General features: G+C 44.1%; 1 non-coding gene and 1 pseudogene across 1 annotated transcript; both read right to left on the bottom strand.

Moving 5' to 3' along the window:
* LOC101577905 overlaps positions 1 to 704 on the bottom strand; it is a 113473-nt pseudogene extending 112769 nt beyond the window's left edge.
* Positions 705 to 8684: 7980 nt separating this feature from the next.
* On the bottom strand, positions 8685 to 8791 carry LOC111814210. Its single transcript, XR_002819255.1, has one exon. It is a non-coding gene; the product is annotated as a U6 spliceosomal RNA (small nuclear RNA).
* Positions 8792 to 9098: the final 307 nt, after the last annotated feature.

Below are 9098 nucleotides of genomic sequence, written 5' to 3'. Positions count from 1 at the left end.
ATTTATGGCATATTTGTTTTTCCACTGTTTCTTCTCTTTTCTCAATTCTTCTTTTAACATTTCCCGTAGTTTCTGGGCTTTGTATATTCGGTATCTGTCTGAGCATGGTGGTTTCTCTTTTGTTGGAATGGGGCTTGGCTGTGAAACATCTTGATTAGCTGTAGATAAGGGAGGAGATGGTGAAGGAGCACTGACAGTAGGTTTAGCAGGACTAGAAGTACTTGATAGTTGCTGTCTCCTCTGGGAAACAGAAGAGGATGATGTACAGGATTCTTCAACATTATTTTCACCACCAATCTTTTCATCACTGCTCTTGGGAGCCTTTTCCTGGGGTTCCATTCCCCCGAAATCCGCCGCGGGCACATCTGTGGGCTTCGCTGGCTTCGGAGCGGGCTCTGCGGCAGGTTCTGGTGGCCTGGCGGCCTCCTGCCCACGCTGCGGCTTGGCGACAGCGGAGCTCCAGGCGCCACCACGGGCCTGACATTCGGCTTCACGCTAAGGCGCGCCCTGCGGAACACGGCGGAGCCAGGGGTCCCGGGGAGGCGGCTCCACGGCCGCGCTCAGCCCCGAGGCCCGGCCGCTGCCCGAGAGAGGGCTAGGACCTACGCCCTTCCCACGCCTCACACCACCAGCCCTGCCGTCAGCTACCGCAGTTTCGTACCCCCGCCACCACCTCCTCGTTCCCGCCACCGCCTCTTCTTCATGACCCTGCCACACTAGTAGCTAAGTTTCTCCTGGAGCCTCGCTCCCCCACCCGCCGCCTATAATATTTAGATGCCAATGGAATACCCATCTCTGACAGGACTAAACAAAAAAATGGGATACATAGGAAGGACCATTTTGTTTCTGTATACGCAGAATAGTTAGGATAGATATACAGCTACTTTCACATAATTCAATGAGGAAAGATTTGTACTAATAGTGTTTGGATAGAACATCTTGTCTGAATCTTGTACTATGGATAACCACTAAGAAGATAACAATGTGCAGTGTATTAATTATTGAAACTGTCCTATTAATCAGTTTTGAAACTGTGTTATTGCTACTTTTACTCAATAAAATATAATGAAATAAATTTAAAAAACAAACAAAAAGACTCAGGACATATGAGAACTGGTACTGTAATGTCATGTAACTTGGTCGTGTCCCAAATTTTCTGATCAAGATTATGGGGCCAAAGAGGAAAGTGACTGATGATGTAGAGTGTGTCTAAGGAGAGTCACATGGAGAGAAAATATTCTCTCAGGCTTTCACAGAGAGCACATTGGCCAAGCAATGGCAGTGACTCATCCACATGGCTGACACTGACAAAGGTTCTACCATCTGAGGTGCAGGATCTCAGGATAAATCCTGAGGGGATTTCACTGATCTTATCAGACTCAAAAGCTACAACTTTTTTTTTTTTTACTTTATCATAATATTTTTTTCCTATAATTTTATTGAGAAACAAATCACAGTGAGACAGTTGCAAACCAAATTGGTAGGACAGATTCAATAATTAACACATTGCATACATTCTTCCTAGTGGTTAATTGCTGTACAAGATGCGGACATGAGTACAACTTTTGTTGCATAGGTCCTGCTTTACCTTGGTCTTAACTATCCAGCAGAAAAGTATAAAAACAAAGTATAAGAAGTAAAGCCATGGTGTTATGTTGAGCTGTAAGGGACTCAGGTCAACAATTTCTGACATTGCCAATCAAGCAGAAGACCCAATACTATTATGGGCTACTGGACTCTTTTAGAATATTTTGCTGAGTTTACACAGCTATAATATTCAGTAACGGAACTTAGGAAAAATGGGGTACACCGATGAATGTCCATTCTGTATCTGTGTATTCTAAGTGGTTGGGGTAGATATATAGTTACATTCTCTTAATGAATAGAGGGATTTGTTTTAATAGTGTTTGTAAATAGAATATCATGTCCACATCTTGTACAGCAAATAACCACTAGGAAGAATGTATGCAATGTGTTAATTATTGAAACTGTTCTGCCAGTTTGGTTTGAAACTGTCTCATTGCTATTTGTTTCTCAATAAAATTATGGAAAAAAAAAAAAAAAGAAGAGGCACGATGGACGCTGCAGCTGCTGCTCTTCATTGTTTTCTGCCGTTTGCCTTGGAGCCAGTGGAGTGTGAACTGAGACCTCCACAAACTGGGAGATAAATAAAGTTTTCCTCCTTCATTTTGAGTGTTGGGTAATTGTCCCAGCAATGAGTAAAAAAGTAACTAAGACACCATGTAAGGAAAGGAGACTTGCTCTCTGCTGCTGCTTGTCCCTTTTTGCTCTTGCTGTTTTGCTGTTTTCCACTGTCATGAACAGCTGCCCTCTGCCATGTGCCTTGTGCTTTGTAACCAGCTGATTATGGACTGAAAACTCCACTAACAGTGAGCTAAATAAATCTTTCATTTCCCAATTTTGGGTGTCAAGTATTTTGTCCCAGCAATGACAGAAAAGTAACCGGGACAGTCTTATTATATCAACTCCAAATCCTGGGCTGCCAGAATATCTTATGAAATTTGATTTGATTGCCCAATGTCAAGGTCTCTTCTAGTCAGTGTGTTTGCCTGGCTTGTTTTCTGTAGAAGCACCCAGTCCTCTTTGGTGTGGGCAGGATATGACACTGAAAGGCTATGACAGGCAGAGACCGTCATGAGAGATGAGCAGCACTCCAGGAGAATGGAAAGAAGACCTAGGGACCTCAATAGCATCACGGCAATAGGCCAGGATCTTATTCCTTGCCTCAGCTCCAGCATGAGTCTGAGGGCCTGGAGACCAGTGAGTCATTCAAGGCTATTCACCTCCAGTGAGCCACTGGCAGGCAAGAGAAATATAACTACAAAAGAGGCCTACTGGGTGTCTGGCCTCATGGCACCCTCTTGCCAGTGGGTGAGGAAGGGGCCATGCCCTGGCATCTTAAACCAAAAGCAGACTGGTTTTCTGAGTAAGGGTCAGTACTGCGGATGGTCTGGAATCAGTGGTGGGAGTATTTAGGGATAGGTTGGTCTTATTTGGAAATGTGGTTGCAGAAGTGTAGCCACTGCAGACTTTCCATCTTCATTTTTGGTAGCATGGTTCTGGGTGAGACCAGTGGGGCCACAGGGAGCCACAGGTTCATGGCTGGTAGATAAGCATGGAAGAGCTAAGATATCAAACCAATTCAAAGTAGTCTTTGCAACTGAAGCATCTCCAAATGTCTACACTGACAGAAACCCTCAGGAGCTGGGACTCCAGCCCCCCTCCTTTAAGGGGTCAGAAAACCTGATTCCCAAGAAGGTAAATAGCATCTTATTGACAAGGCATGTGACTTGAAAAAGTGGGATGTGGTTTTTTGAATCCTGATCCAGTGAACTTTCAGGAGAAAGCATCATGGAGGAGGTGGGAAGGACCAGAGGCGTGAGTGAGCAGAGACCCTCCTGCACCTGCACAGGCAGGCGCCCTGCCAGCTTTTTTTTCTCTGCTTTGGTGCAAGACTTCTCTTTGCTGGGAGTTCTCAGCAATGGTTTCCGGAGGTCTGTACCCTCAGGGAAAGGAGCAAGATGAGACGACACAGCCTCCATCTCAGAGAGGTCATCCAGCTAGGTGAGCAGGCACCCAGCCCCTTCCTCGAACCTGGCACAGCTCTTTCTCTGCAGAGGGTCCTGGGAGGATGGTACAAGTAACGCACTGTTAGTGGGCAGGCATCGCAGGCAGGTAACAGCCCTCCATCTGTCTTGCCTTTGGGATTTAGTACTGTGGAAGAGAAATAGTGATCTTCTATTTTCTTGTATGTCAGTCACTACATCTATAAAATGGAGCCCATGAGAATTATTTAGGAAAAAAAAAAGCAATACATGTAATACTGCCTGTGTGGGAGGTCATTAACTGGTATTCATTCTATTCCCCTGCTGAGTTAAGTTTATGGTCCTTCTCATCCCGCCTATTTCCCATAAGTCTCCTGCTATGCCCCGGAGGTGGGACTTCCTGTTATAATCCGGTTGCCTAGTTACTTGTGCCTTTTACCCGCCGACGTCATTTTCCTATGCCTACACTATATATATCCAGCACCTCCCCTGAATAAAAGAGACTTGATCAGAATCCTGTCTTGTCTCCATTTCTCGCGTCTCCTGTCCTTCGCCCCCTCTTCAATTCCCCGCTCCTCCCCCAGGTGACCTTCGTTGACTGACCCACTGGTTCGGGACATGCCTGGCCCATCTTTCCAGCCCAGTAATATGTATGAGCTGTCATTGCTCAAACAGATCAGCCTCCCTAAGAATTTCCTCAGATAAATACCCGAGGCTTGTGTCATGTTTTTAGTCCCTAAATCTCTTGGATCAGAAGAGCTGGTCGTGCCCCAGGACTTCCCTCACCTGCTGCCTGTCCTGCCACTGCCAGTTCTGCCACCATCTTCTGCCATAGGGCTATCCCTAGGGGCTGTGCACAGACAGGAGCAGGATGTCTGTGCACCAGGACAAGCTGTGCTTTCCCATAGGGCGGGAGCAGGGGGATGTCTGTGGAGTTTTGAAGGCTGTCCTGGAGGTACAGGGGAGGGCACCAGCAGGTGGGGTGCGGATGTGGGCTCAGATCTGTACCTGCCTGGCCCAGCCAACATTCCTTGCTCACTTCAGACAGGCAGGAAGAAGTTCCTTCAGAATTATAAATTCTTTGCAATGCTAGATCTCCCCAACCCAGACAAGCAGACCAGAAGAGGAACGTCATCCCATCTGAAGTCCCAGACAACACTAGGAAAGGTGTTACTTTACCCAATTCTAAGGGTACCATGGGAGGAGAAATGAAAACAGCAGAACAAACAAAGCAACAGTCAGTTTAAAACTGCCACTGAGGTAGGAGGATCACAAGTTCAAGGCCGGGCTGGGCTACATAGTGAATTCAAGCCTAGGCTGAACTACACAGCAAGACCTTCTCACAAAACAAAACAACAAAAAACCAAACAGGCACCTAGTTTCCTAACAGGAGAGGGTTTCTTAAGGCCATCTGGTGAGGAAAGAAATGGAGCCCAATGACGGAAAGTACTTTGTTCCAAATCACATGGGCAAGTTGTAGGCCCAGGTCTCATCTGTCTTCATATAAGCAATCTACCATGTTTTCTCCTTGCCCGATGTTCTGCAACATACGTGTGTGTGTGTGTGTGTGTGTGTGTGTGTGTGTGTGTGTGTGTGTTACCTGGCTAATTGATCATGGAATTCACAGAATTGAAATAGATAGGAAGCCTGTCAGATTCTTATTTTATCAATATAGGCTGAAAGTTTCCAGCACAAATAAACAAAAGTCTAGTCTTAATGCATAAAAACCATCAATTCCCAGACACAAGTCAATTTACAGACCTAAACCCTTTGACTGAAGGAGAGGTGGGTCTTCCTGAGGAAAGGCCCTGTCTTAGTCACCCTCCTCATTGCTGGGTCAAAATACCCAACACTCACAGCTTAATGGAGAAGTTTCTTTTGCCTCCCAGTTTCAGAAGTCTCAGTCCATGGTGGGCTGGCTCAAAGGCAGAAACAGCCTACTGGGAGGGCCTGCTGCACAGGAAAGCTGTTCACATTATGGGGGCCAGGAAGTGGAGAGGAAGGCGAAGAGGGAGACGCACCTTCCAGGTTACTCTTCCAATGGTTGCCGCTCCCAACTAGGCTTTGCCTCCCAGTGGCACATCCAGTCATGTGGATTCAGCAATGGTGGGGAGAGCTGGCTAATTGATTATGGATCAGTTCACAGATGAGCACAGTAGCCTTGTGTCCATAGCTTTCTAAAAGCCCCATCTCTGAGCACATGAGTCTTGTGGAGAACACTCTACTTCTCAGTATCACAGACTTTGACACCCTATAAAAAAACTTACATTGTTACTCTTTCTATCCAAGGAGTCTACACATGGCCTGTTGCCAGGCTACCTGTGCTCTGGGCAGGGAAATGATCACACTTCTCAGTGTCTATGGGACTCCAGCTCTGCACTGACACTGACTCCAGGAGACACCATGGCAGATAACTCAAAGCAGGTGCTTATCAAGGTCACACGAAGGAAGGAATTTTACCTCATTTCAGTGGGTCCAGTGAGTCCTCAGATCTACCCTGTAGTTATTTCCCCAGTTATGAAATGCAAAATGGAAATATATCCTTAGTAGCTGTCAGAATACTCTCACTGGTTACCTGATGGGGAATGTAGGGATTTCAGAGACCAATGCCACTCTCAAGCACTTGAAGGGTGAAGAGGTGTCTTCCACATCCCCACTCAACATGCTGTTTAGTCTGTAATTAGACAGGTAGATCTTGGAGAAGGACAGTGGGTTATTCTAAGCTTGAACAGATGTTGCTCAACTGCAGCTGCTTTACCAGATGTGATTTCATTGCTTAAGAAAAGAGCTATTCATTTGGAAAATGCTTTTTCTCCCATATCTATCAATGGGACCCACTAGAATCAGTTTTCTTTCACTTTGCAAAGCCAGCAACATAACTTCTACCTTAGTACTCTACCAACTCTGCAGTCCTTTGTCATAATTTATTTATAGAGATCCCCAATACCTTTCCCTTCTACAAGCTATCAATTGAATCCACTGCACTGAATATGCTAGTAAAAAGTAACAACTACTCTAGACTTAATGATAAAACATTTACTTGTCAGAAGACAGAAAACGGAAAACACAAATCAATGGCCATTTGCTGCAGTGAATACCCAAGGGCTTTCTTTTGCAGAGAAGTTGTTATATCCAACCCCTCCCACAAGCAAAAAATCTGTACAACGCTTAGCTGGCCTCTTTCTGTTTCAGAGGCACACACTCTTCATTTGAGTGTGACAGTATATGTTTATAAGGCGATGCCAAAAGCTGTATATTTTGAGCAGAGCTCAAAGCAAGGAAATGCTCAACAGGTCCAGGTTGTTATGGAAACGGCTGTGCCACGTAGCCATATGACCCAAGAGATCCAAGGTGAGGTACCACCGACAGACAGAGACAGTGCCTGGAGCCTTTGGTAGGCCCCAAGGTGCCCTTGAAGATTCTGGAGCAAGAGGCTGATATCATCCCCAAATAACTATTCTTTTGGGAAACCACTCTCTCTGTCATCCGATAGGACAGTAGGATGTCCTTTCAAAATGCTGTTATAGCCCCAGCTAGGAGACAATACCATATAAGGGTGGGCAAGTTTCCCTAGAAGTTTGTATAGGCTCTGAGTTAGCCTCCAGTATATGGTGTTATTTCTCCTACAGGATCCATTGTCCAGAAATAAAATGGAAATGGGAATTGGGTGTGGTGGCAGATGCCTGTAATCCTAGCACTTAGGAGGGTGAGGCAGGATAACTGTGAATTCAAGGCCAGACTGGGCTACATAGTGAGTTGAAGATCAGCCTGAACAACATAGCAAGACCCTGTCTCACAAAAAGAAAGAAAGAGAAAGAAATTAGGAGGGACATACTACTACTTTATAGCAGTAAAAGCTTTGCTACCTTATCTATGACCATATACTCTCGCTGGCCTAGAGGTCTTGGTTCTAAAGGGACAAATGTTTCCATTAGGAGACACAACAATGATTCCATTGAAGTAGAAGCTAAGACCATACTGTTAAGTGGGGTTTTTGCATGCCTCCAAATGAACAAGCAAAGAAAGAAGTTACTGTGATGGCTGGGTGATTGCCAGGGGAAATGGGACTATCACTCCACAAGAGTTATGTGTGGAATACAGTTGATCCCTTAGGGCAGATCTTAATATCATTGTGCTCGGTGATAAGATCAGGGACAATTACAGTCAATCAAGGTAGGATCACTAATAACCGAGATTGTTCAGGAATGAAGATATGGATCACCCCACTGGGTAAAGAACCATGCCCAATTATGGTGCTTTGTGAAGGTAAAGGGAATACAGCATGCAGGGTACCTGAAGAAGGTGATTATAAATAGCACTATGAGACTGTATGACCAGCTACAGAAAGGACTGAAACTGTCACAAGTATTTCCTCCTTATTTCAAATATATTTGTATTCTTCCCTTTTATGTTCTGATACAACATAAAATGTTTCATAACATTATGACTTTATATCATGGTATTTGTCTTGTTAATTTTATATTGTAATAGTTAAGTACCATGGACATCAAGGATTTTACTTTCTTTTCTGGGAAAGGAGTTAGTGCATATTTTTATTGTTTGCAGGATAGTTGTGTGTGTGTGTGTGTGTGTGTGTGTGTGTGTGTGTGGCAGAATTACGACTTTCTTATTGTCTTTATTAGGAGATTGAGTATACAGGGTTCTTTTTAAATTTTTAAAAATTTTTTAAAGAATAGTAAAAAAAAAAAAAGAAATGATACAGAATTTCACTAAACAAAATAATAGGAATTCAACAGTTATACTGTGTATTGTTGTCTTCAAAATTAGTTGTTCAGATTACCAGACAAAAGCACAGAGTTGGTCAAAAAAAATTAAAAAGAGAGGAAAAAATTTAAGCATTAACTGCTCTTTACAGTACACCAGCAGAAATTAGCAGTACAATTATCCAAGCTACCCTATGTATACACATACATATTTCTTTTTCCCTTTTCTCCTTTCCCTTATTTCTTTCCTTTGGACAGTTTTGTTCCCTTTCATAGTATCTATTGCATCTTTCAGATTTTATTTACTCTTCCAGGTTCTTACACAAGGGAGACAAACGATGTTTACATATGCAGGTATGATTTATTTCACTTAGCATGGTCTCTAGTTGCATCTGAAAATATGGAACGCTTCACGAATTTGCATGTCATCCTTGCGCAGGGGCCATTCTAATCTTCTCTGTATCGTCCCAATTTTAATATATGTGCTGTTGAAGTGAGCACCAGAGTTTCACAGATACCCAGTTGACAAGGATGGACTTCTGGTGCTTAATTTTATGAGTCAAGTAGATTGGACCACAAGTGCCCAGATATCTGGTTAAACATTACTTCCGGAATGTCTGGAAGAGGTGTGTCTAGGGAAGCTTAGCATTTGATTGGTAGGGTTAAGTAAAACTAACTGTCCTCTCTAGGGTAAGTGGGCCTCATCCAACTAGCCCATTGAGAGCCAGAATTAGACAAAAAGATACAGAAAGGTTGACTCATCTCTCTCTTCCTGGCTGCTTGAGCTGAGACATTGGGTTTCTCCTGT

The sequence above is a fragment of the Octodon degus genome, unplaced genomic scaffold (genome assembly GCF_000260255.1).
Source record: "Octodon degus isolate 3935 unplaced genomic scaffold, OctDeg1.0 scaffold00008, whole genome shotgun sequence".
NCBI classification, from domain to species: domain Eukaryota; kingdom Metazoa; phylum Chordata; class Mammalia; order Rodentia; family Octodontidae; genus Octodon; species Octodon degus.
The sequence above is the reverse complement of the archived record's forward strand: the minus strand, read 5'-3'. Positions and strand labels throughout refer to the sequence as shown.